Source organism: Salvelinus namaycush, chromosome 12, assembly GCF_016432855.1.
Source record: "Salvelinus namaycush isolate Seneca chromosome 12, SaNama_1.0, whole genome shotgun sequence".
In the NCBI taxonomy this organism is placed as follows: domain Eukaryota; kingdom Metazoa; phylum Chordata; class Actinopteri; order Salmoniformes; family Salmonidae; genus Salvelinus; species Salvelinus namaycush.
Window position 1 is genome coordinate 50,858,972 of NC_052318.1, and position 11,059 is coordinate 50,870,030.

The window sequence follows — 11,059 nt, forward strand, 5'->3', positions numbered from 1 at the left end:
AACAACGAATTAACATCATATATAGTTCTTACTTTTTGATGAACTCCCATCAGAATCTTGGGCAAGGTGTCCTTAGTCCAAAAGAATCGTTGCTTGGTTGTAGATTGTCCTCTTCAACGTTCGAATTAGCAGTAAACATTAGCCATGTGGCAAAGACGTGTCCGACTCACTAAAACGCAGGACAAATAAATATCCGAAAATCGCAATATACCGATATAAACTGATATAACTCGGTTTAATATAACAACATTATGATGTCTTTAACACCTATATCTAATAAAAACAGAGCCGGATATATCTAAGGGCTATAACGGGAGCATTCTAGAACGACAGCCAGAGATCCTTTCTGCGTCAGAGCGAAGTGAACAAAGGACGGACCCTACGTTGCCAGACCATTTATAAGCTCTCAGATCTGCCTAGAAACACCATTTCAATTCTCACTATTCGCTGACATCCAGGGGAAGGCGTATGCAGTGCATCTCAACCAATAGAAGACAGGCAGATTTATAAACGGATCTCAGAACAGCCGGCAGATTTCAGCATTCTCACATCCTCATAGGAAAATTGCTCTAGCTTCAGTTCTGTTTTACTCACAGATATAATGACTTAAATGTAAATGTAAATATAATTCAAACGGTTTTAGAAACTAGAGAGTGTTTTCTATCCAATAGTAATAATAATATGCATATTGTACGAGCAAGAATTGAGTACGAGGCAGTTTAATTTGGGAACGAAATTATTACAAAGTGCAAACAGCACCCCCTATTGAGAAGAAGTTTTAAGCAATGGATTTTTTTCTGGCCACTCTTCCATAAAGCTCAGCTTTGTGGAGTGTACAGCTTAAACTGGTCCTTTGGACAGATACTCCAATCTCTGCTGTGGAGCTTAGCTGGTCCTTCAGGGTTATCTTTGGTTTCTTTGTTGCCTCTCTGTGTCACATCTGCTCCTGCTATGCCCTCTGGTGTTCATGCAGTGTCTTCTTGACCTGCAGTTACTCCCCCTGTACACTCTCTCTCTCTCCCTCTCCCTCTCTGTGTCATTGTGTGGTTGGAGACAGGTGTGCTGGAGTCAGAGCAGATCCCTACCAGCTGAAACTCGTTCCATAATCAAGACCTCTACAAATACTCAGTCCCGCCGCTTCCACTCTGCCAGCTCGTAATCTCTGCTCAGTCAGTTCATGATTCTAGTCATTTATGACTATTCAAGATCATGTTACTCTGCTGTGCCTGTTTCCCTGCCTGACACCGTTTATCATCTCATTGCAGTTACCGCTCTGTCTCTGGCTCCTGTCTCCTGTTCCACATCTCACCACCCAACTACCTTGCTCTAGATTATACGCACCACCACTACCTTGGATTCCCCTCAGGACATGTTACCCTGTTCAACTCAGCTAACTCCAACCTCAGTCTCCACATCTGGTTTTTCTGCAAATCATCCGAGCTTCCCCGGATCTGCACTCCATATCTCCCTGTGTAACAATAAATATTTTGCAGACTCCACTACTCTTCACCAAATTCTTGTTGGTCAAGGAGCCCTTCTTGAGCAACATGACCAAGCCCTGAAAGCCCTGCTGGAGAACATCAAGGAGTTTTCACGGAGCCTGTCTGACCTACAGGTCCGAACCTCCCCTCAGAGTTCACAACCAGTCTCAAGTCCCTCTTCTCCGCCCTGGGAGCCTTTTGTTAACCGACTCCTGAGCGCTATGATGGTAATCTTGGCACTTGCAGAGCCTTTCTTGTGCAATGTTCACTAGTATTTGAGCAACAGCCCTACTCTTATGCTAGTGAACGAGCCAAGATTTATTTTTTGATTGGCTGCCTTCGTGGAGCAGCGCTTTCCTGGGCCACTGCGGTGTGGGTGAGACAGTCACTTATCTGCTTCTGAGGAAGGTCTTCGACCACCCGGTCTGTGGAAAGGATTCCGCTAAACGACTTCGGTCCCTTCGTCAAGGCTCCCAGAGTGTGGCTGAAATGGCATGTGAGTTCCGCACCCTCGCCGCAGAGAGCGGCTGGAATGACGAGGCCCTTCAGGGAGCATTCCGGAACGCACTCACTGAGACCTTCAAAGACGAGTTGGTGTCCAGAGAGGAGCCTGATGGACTTGACGGACTCATTTCTCTCACTATCCGCATTGACAACCGTCTCCGTGAGCGTTGGAGGGAGAGGGGAGGTAGGGTTGCATGTCCCATAACATCTACTTCAGTGCCTTGCTCTCCTTCTCCGACTGCATCACATCTCCAGGCAGGTTCTAATCCTGAACCCATGCAGCTCGGCCGGACCCGTCTATCTCCAGAGGAGAGGCAGCGGCATATCAGTACTAAGAGCTGTCTATGTTGTGGCCAGGTTGGTCACTTGGTCTCCACTTGTTCCCTGTGTCCAGCAAAAGAAGTTGTAGGGGATATACTGTTGAGCCAAATCACCTGCCCATCATCTCCCAGACCCCTGCTTGAGGCCAACCTGGTGTGGCAGAGCCAGGCTTTTCCTCTGCCTGCTCTCATCGATTCAGGCGCCGATGAGAGCTTTCTGGACCGAGGGGTCGTTAATCAGTTGGGTCTAGACACTGTTTCACTTGATTCACCTCTGGATGCCAACGCTCTCAATGGAAAACTACTCTTCCGTGTTTTGGAGAGAACTGTTCCTGTTATCCTGCATCTCTCTGGAAATCACCAGGAAAAGATCAGTTTCCACATAATCGACTGTTCTCACTCACCTCTGGTTCTGGGTCATCCATGGTTAAAGCTATACAACCCACAGATTGACTGGACCACCGGAAGGGTAACTACTTGGAGTACATTTTGTCATTCTAATTGTCTACATTCTGCCCTTCCTCCTGCCCTGTCTGCACCCCAGTCCATTCTAGAACCCCCCGACCTGTCTTCTGTTCCTCCAGAATATTACAGTCTAGCTCCTGTATTCAGTAAGCACCACACCCCATCTCTGCCGCCTCATCGGCCGTATGACTGTGCTACAGAGCTTCAGCCTGGAGCTCCTCTCCCTAGTAGCAGGTTGTATAACCTCTCTCGCCTTGAGCAAGAGGCCATGGAAGAATACATCCAGGACTCCCTGGCTGCAGGACATGTCAGGCCTTCTTCCTCTCCGGCAGGAGCTGGTATTTTCTTTGTAAAGAAAAAGGATGGGTCACTGAGGCCGTGCATAGACTTCCGTGGAATGAATAATATCACTGTGAAGAACAAGTATCCCTTGCCACTCATCAGTTCTGCTTTTGCCCCCCTCCATTGTGCCACGGTGTTCACTAAACTCAACCTCCGGAATGCCTACCACCTTGTCCGCATCAGAGAGGGAGACGAGTGGAAAACGACGTTCAACACACCACTTGGACACTTTGAGTATTTGGTTATGCCTTTTGGTCTCACTAACGCTCCTGCTGTTTTCCAGAGGCTGGTTAATGACTTTCTGAGTGATGTGATTGGACGCTTCGTTTTGTGTATGTAGAAGACATTCAAATTTTTTCTAAGGACCCTGAGGCTCACCAGCAACACATTCGTCAAGTTCTCCAAAGGCTGTTGGAGAATAAGCTTTTTGTTAACCTGTTTGGGCTGCAGGGGCAGTATTGAGTAGCCAGATAAAAGGTGCCCATTTCAAACGGCCTCGTACTCAATTCTTGCTCGTACAATATGCATATTATTATTACTATTGGATAGAAAACACTCCCTAGTTTCTAAAACCGTTTGAATTATATCTGTGAGTCAAACAGAACTCATTTGGCACAAACTTCCTGACCAGGAAGTGGAAAGTCTGAAATCGAGGCTCTGTTCTACTTCCTGCCTATAAATGGGCATGATACGTATTAGTATACATGCACTTCATAGACCTTCCCCTGGATGTCAAGAGGCGGTGAGAGAAGAAATTTAGTGTTTATCTTGGTCTGAAGTGGAATACAAGCTCTTTGTATGACGTGTCCCCCATTTCTGGTTTTCTGGAGAGCGCGAGGTGGTACCTGGATTTGCCTTCTGTTTAGCTGCCGTTATAGGCGACTACTATCTCCGGCTTTGATTTTATTTGATACATGTGACCATATCATATCAGTATCAGTAGTATCAGTATGTTTTTTCAATATAGTTTAATCAGATTATTGAAATTTTTTCGGGAGTTTTGCCGTGTTCCGTTCTCTGACTTTGTTGACGATGGAGAGATTCGTGCCACTTGGCTAGTGTGCTTGCTAAATCGAGAGGGAAAGTGGCCGTTCTAAATCCAAACAACGATTGTTCCCGACAAAGGACCCCTTGTCGAACATTCTGATGAAAGATCAGCAAAAGTAAGAAACATTTTATGATGCTATTTCATATATCTGTCGTACATGTGAATTAGTCGTCGGCGCCCAACTTTTGGGTACTCTAGCTATACCGAAGCTGGATGTCGTAATGAAGTTATTTTTTAGAATTCTAACACTGTGATTTCATTAAGAACTAATGGATCTATCATTTCCTATACAACATGTATTTTTTAGTTATGTTTATGAATAGCTATTTGGTCAGAATATGTGTGTCAGAAAAAGTGTCAGAAAAATATCCGGACGTTGTGGGAAATAGTAGCTACGTTAGCACAATGTGTAACCACTGATTTCAGCTCTAAATATGCACATTTTCGAACAAAACATAAGTGTATGTATAACCTGATGTTATAGGACTGTCATCTGATGAAGAATATCAAGGTTAGTCAAAAATTATATATCTTTTATTGGTTTGTCACGATCGCTAACTTTTACTGCTGGGGAAGGGCTTGTGTTTCTGGCTATTGTGGTAAGCTAATATAACACTATATTGTGTTTTCGCTGTAAAACACTTAATAAATCGGAAATATTGGCTGGAATCACAAGATGCCTGTCTTTCATTTGCTGTACACTATGTATTTTTCAGAAATGTTTTATGATGAGTAATTAGGTATTTGACGTTGGTGTCTGTAATTATTCTGGCTGCTTTCGGTGCAATTTCTGATTGTAGCTGCAATGTAAACTATGATTTATACCTGAAATATGCACATTTTTCGAACAAAACATAGATTTATTGAATAACATGTTATAAGACTGTCATCTGATGAAGTTGTTTGTTGGTTAGTTTGGTTGGCTCTTGGTTAATTAGGTTGGCTTTGTGCATGCTACCTGTGCTGTGAAAAATGTCTGTCCTTTTTTGTATTTGGTGGTGAGCTAACATAAATATACGTGGTGTTTTCGCTGTAAAACATTTTAAAAATCGGACATGTTGGCTGGATTCACAAGATGTGTACCTTTCATATGCTGTATTGGACTTGTTAATGTGTGAAAGTTAAATATTACAAAAAAAAATCTTTTGAATTTCGCGCCCAGCACTTGAGCTGGCTGTTGTCATAAGTGTACCGACGCCGGGCTGCAGCCATAAGAAGTTAAAGCTGAGAAATGTGAGTTTCATGCTTCCTCTGTGTCCTTCCTGGGTTACATTATTACACAGGGACAGTTACGGATGGACCCTGCCAAGGTCAGGGCAGTCACAGAGTGCACCCTTTCCTGGAGTTTGCCATTTTCTACAGATGTTTCATCCATAACTACAGCCATTTGGCAGCACCTCTCACCACTCTCACCTCCACCTCCACTCCGTTCCACTGGACCCCTGAGGCAGAGGTAGCGTTCTGGGAACTCAAGCACCGCTTCACTTCCGCTCCGATCGTCACCCAGCCAGACCCAGAACTCCAGTTCATTGTCGAGGTGGACGCCTCCAACACCGGGGTAGGTGATGTTCAGTCTCAACGTTCCCCCTCTGATCAAAGGGGGAACCCATGTGCATTCTTTTCTCGCACGCTCTAACCTGCAGAAAGACATTTTGGCATCGGTAACCGGGAACTCCTGGCAGTGAAGATACCTCGAGGAATGTCGTCACTGGCTGGAGGGCTCGGTTCTCCCCTTCATTGTGTGGACGGATCACAAAACCTGTCCTACATCCAGATTGACAAACGTCTGAACTCCCGGCAAGCCAGGTGGGCATTGCTCCCGGCAAGCCAGGTGGGCATTGCTCTTTGGGAGATTCAACTATACACTCACTTTTCGCCCCGGATCTAGGAATATCAAGCCTGACGCCCTCTCCCGTCAATTCACCGCCGACAACACAAGTTCCGAGCCAGAGAGCATTGTGCCATCCATCTGCATCGTTGCCACCGTTTCCTGGGAGATCGAGTCCCGTTTTTGCCAGGCTCAGCAGAACCAACATGACCCAGGTAACGGTCCTAGAAAGGCTCTGTTTGTTCCAGATTCCATTCACTCTGAAGTTCTTCAGTGGGCCCATTCTACTCACCTCACCTGTCACCCTGATATGAACCGGACTCTCACCTTCCTGCGTCAGCGCTTTTGGTGGCCCACTATGGAGAGAGATGTCCGGCAGTTTGTCTCAGCCTGTTCGGTTTGTGCCTGGAACAAAACCTCCACTAAACGCACTTCCGGTCTGCTTCACCCTCTTCCCATACCCAGTCGCCTCTGGTCACATGTAGCTCTGGACTTCGTCACTGGCCTTCCCCCATCTAATGGTAACTCATACTCACCATTATCGACAGATTCTCCAAAGCGGCTCACTTCATTCCCCTCTACAAGCGTCCGTCCTCCAGGGAGACTGCAGACCTGCTGGTATCACATGTGTTTTGGATGCATGACATTCCCACTGACAACGTTTCTGACAGGGGACACCATTTTACATCCCAGGTATGGGGATCCTTCTGTTCAGCTCTTGGTATCAATGTTGTCAGTCTTTCTTCTGGATATCACCGCCAGACCAACGGCCAGACCGAACGGGCCAACCAGGAGATGGAGACTGCCCTACGCTCCGTGACTTCAGCTAACCGTTCCTCTTGGAGTGCTCAGCTACCCTGGGTGGAATATGCCCACAAAACCCTCACCAACGCCTCGTCAGGTATGTCACCCTTCGAGTGTGCTCTGGGTTATCAACCCCTCTTGTTCCCCACCCAAGAGGTCGAGGTGGCGGTTCTCTCAGTCCATGAACACACGCCAAGACCCAGTCTCAAGCCAACCGTTGCCGTGCCTCAGCTCCAGTCTACACTCCAGGCCAAAAGGTATGGCTCTCGTCGAAGTACTTGCCTTTGAGGTGGCTTCCAGGAAACTTTCCCCCCGATTCATTGGTCCCTTTGAGATTGATCGTGTCATTAACCCCTCTGCTGTGCACCTGAAACTCCCAGTCGCTCTCAAGATCCACCCTACCTTACATGTATCCCTTATTAGCCTATCTTGGGTAGGGGACAGTATTTTCAATTCCTGATGAAAAGCGTGCCCAAAGTAAACTGCCTGTTACTCAGGCCCAGAAGCTAAGATATGCATATAATTTATAGATTTGGATGGACACTCTAAAGCTTCTAAAACTGTTAAAATTATGTCTGTGAGTATAACAGAACTGATATAGCAGGCGAAATCCCGAGGACAAACCATCCCCCCCAAAACAATTCGGCATTCCACTGTTTTCAATGGCTGTCACTTTTATTATAAGGTGAAATCCTCCCATTTTGCAGTTCTAGGGCTTCCACTAGATGTCAACAGTCTTTAGAAAGAGTTTCATGCTGGTTTTTGGAAAAATGAGGCAGAAATTGTAGTTTTTCTAGGTGGCTCCCATTTTGGCTGTAGTGTTTCCAAGCGCGTGGAAGAGAGCATATTCTTTGGTATTTCTCTCCGGTAAAGACAATAACGATTCTCCGTCTTGAATTGAATCATTTATTTACGTATTAGGGTACCTAAGGTTTGATTATAAATGTTGTTTGACTTGTTTGGAAAAGTTTATTAGTAACGTTTGGGATTCATTTTGTATGCATTTTGATGGAGGGAAACTGGGTGGATTATTGAATGAAGCGCGCCAGCTAAACTGAGTTTTATGGATATAAAGAAGGACATTATCGAACAAAAGGACCATTTGTGATGTATCTGGGACCTTTTGGAGTGCCAACAGAAGATGATCATCAAAGGTAAGGCATTTATTATATCGCAATTTCTGACTTTTGTGGCGCACCTGCCTGGTTGAAATATATGTTTCATGCTTTTGTGTGCGGGGCGCTGTCCACAGATAATCGCATGGTGTGTTTTCGCCGTAAAGCCTTTTTGAAATCTGAAACAGCGGCTGGATTAACAAGAAGTTAAGCTTTATTTTGATGTTTATAATTCTGTATTTTGAATTTCGCGCTCTGCAATTTCACCGGATGTTGACCACCTCCCATAAGAAGTTTTAAACCTGTCAGCTCCAGTCCCCTGTCTCCTCCTGCAGCAGCTCCTCCACCCCCTTGGATCATCGATGACCATCCTGCCTATACTGTCTGGCGTCTTCTGGACGTGCGCCGTTGGGGTCGCGGCTGGACTCTAAAGGATACAGGCTTGAGAAGCGCTGCTGGGTGCTGGGTGACAGGTGGTGCCCGTAGAGGGGGGGGGGGGGGGGGTACTGTTACATCTGCTCCTGCCATGCCCTCTACTGCTCATCCTGTGTCTCCTTGACCTGTCACCACTCCCCCAGTGCTCTCTTCCTCTCTCTCTGTGTGTGTGTGTGTGTGTGTGTGTGTGTGTGTGTGTGTGTATGTGTGTGTGTGTGTGTGTGTGTGTGTGTGTGTGTGTGTGTGTGTGTGTGTGTGTGTGTGTGTGTGTGTGTGGAGAGACAGGTGTGTTGGAGTCAGAGCAGATCCCCAAAAGCTGCAACCTGTTCCATAATCAAGACCAACAAATACTCAGCCCGGCCCAGCCCTGTCTCCACTCCCACGTCTCGTCAGTCCTGCTACTCTGTCCTGGATCCCCCACTCTACTGCTCCCTTGGATTCCCCTCCGGACCTGCTTACCCTGTCCCAACACCTCTCGCTCCATCCTCAGCCTCCGCACCTGTTTTCCTGCCATCCGCCCGAGCTTCCGCTGAGCTGCACTCCATCTTTCCCCTGTGTTTCAATAAATACCTTGGTTACCTCATCCCAGTCTCTTCGTCTGAGTCTGCTCTTGGGTTCACCTGTTCCGCTCCGTGTAACACCGTAAGGCAATCAAACAGGCAAAACGTCAGTATAGAGAAAAAGTGGAGTTGCAATTCAACGGCTCAGACACGATACGTATGTGGCAGGATCTACAGACAATCACGGACTGCAAAAGGAAAACCAGCCACCTCATGGACATCGACGTCTTGCTTCCGGACAAGCTAAACACCTTTTTCACCCACTTTGAGGATAACAGTGCCACCGACGCGGCCCGCTAGCAAGGACTGTGGGCTCTCCTTCTTCGTAGCTGAAGTGAGTAAGACATATAAGTGTGTTAACCTTTCTCGCCCAGGGGTTCCGCTAGCGGAACACCCACAACATTCCGGTGAAAAGGCAGCGAGCGAAATTCAAAAATATTTTTTTTAAATATTTAACTTTCACACATTAACAAGTCCAATACAGCAAATGAAAGATAAACATCTTGTGAATCCAGCCAACGTGTCCGATTTTTAAAATGTTTTACAGCGAAAACACAACATATATTTATGTTAGCTCACCACCAAATCCAAAAAAGCACAGACATTTTTTCACAGCAAAGATAGCTTTCACAAAACCCACAAATAGAGATAAAATTCATCACTAACCTTTGAACATCTTCATCAGATGAGTCATATGACATCATGTTACACAATACATTTATGTTTTGTTCGATAATGTGCATATATATATATATAAAAAAAATCTCAGTTTACATTGGCGCGTTACGTGCAGTAATGTTTTGATTCCAAAACATCCGGTGATTTTGCAGAAATACTCATAATAAACATTGATAAAAGATGCAAGTGTTATTCACAAAATTAAAGATAAACTTATCCTCTATGCAACCGCTGTGTCAGATTTCAAAATAAACTTTACGGAAAAAGAATAATCTGAGAACGGTGCTCAGAGCACAATCCAGCCAAAGAAATAGTCGCCACTATAAATATGCACTTACCTTCGAATAACTTCATCAGAAGGCACTCCCAGGATTCCCAGTTCGACAATAAATGACTGAAAAGTTCCATAAAGCCCATCATTTAGCCACTTGTTGTTAGCATGTTCAGCCCACGAATCCATTTTCATGACACACGAGCAATCCCTCCAGACAAAAACTCAAAAAGTTCCGTTACAGGTCGTAGAAACAAGTCAAATGATGTATGCAATCCATATTTAGGATGTGTTTAACATTAATCATCTGTGGCAAACCTCTTCAAGGTTATGAGCGTTTGTCACAAATTAAGTGGGAAACTGTCACCAAATTACCCCAGAATGAGAGTTCTTTCGAACAGGACAGTACCTGTGTGTTTGTTTCTCCGTCATGGTCCACCCAGGTCGTAGGCAAGGTCAAGGATAGCAGGGTTCGGTACACAAATCGGGTTCTCGGTATGTCCAGGTCCAAACGCCAACAGGTAAGTCCAAAACAGTCCAGCTCATACACGGTAAATCCAGCCAATATCTATTGTCTCTTTCTCTACGGTTCATAGATCCTTCCACCCCTCAATCCCTCTTCCTGGTTTTTCTTGACCCTTTATCTGTGTGTCGGCTCCACCTTCTGAGGGTTCCCCTTGCTTCTGGGACTTGTAGTTTTGGCAGTCGGCCATTTTGTGATCTGTAGTTCTGATCGGGGTGGCCATTTTAGTGATCGGGCAGAGCCCGTTTATTAGTTCTGCTCTCACATATCTGCCATTTATCACTCGACCCCCTTCTTTGCCACACATCATAAGGATCCAACCGGAGAATTTCATTGTCTGAAGAAAGAGCATTGGAACGAGAGCACTCTCTCTCGCGCGCAAAATGAGACTGAGAATTTCTGAAGACCATTCAGTAAAATAGCTCCTATGAGCCCCTCCTTTATAGTAGAATCATATAACCAAAATCTAAAGACGGTGACATCTAGTGGAAGCCCTAGGAAGTGTTTGCTTATCCATAACTATATAGGGTCTCATTTGGCACTGTTTTGAAAATCGAGTTCTCACTTCCGGTTTGGAAGTCTTCTCATTTTGTGCCAAATGAGTTCTGTTATACTTACAGACATAATTCAAACAGTTTTAGAAACGTCAGAGTGTTTTCTATACAATAGTAATAATAACATGCAT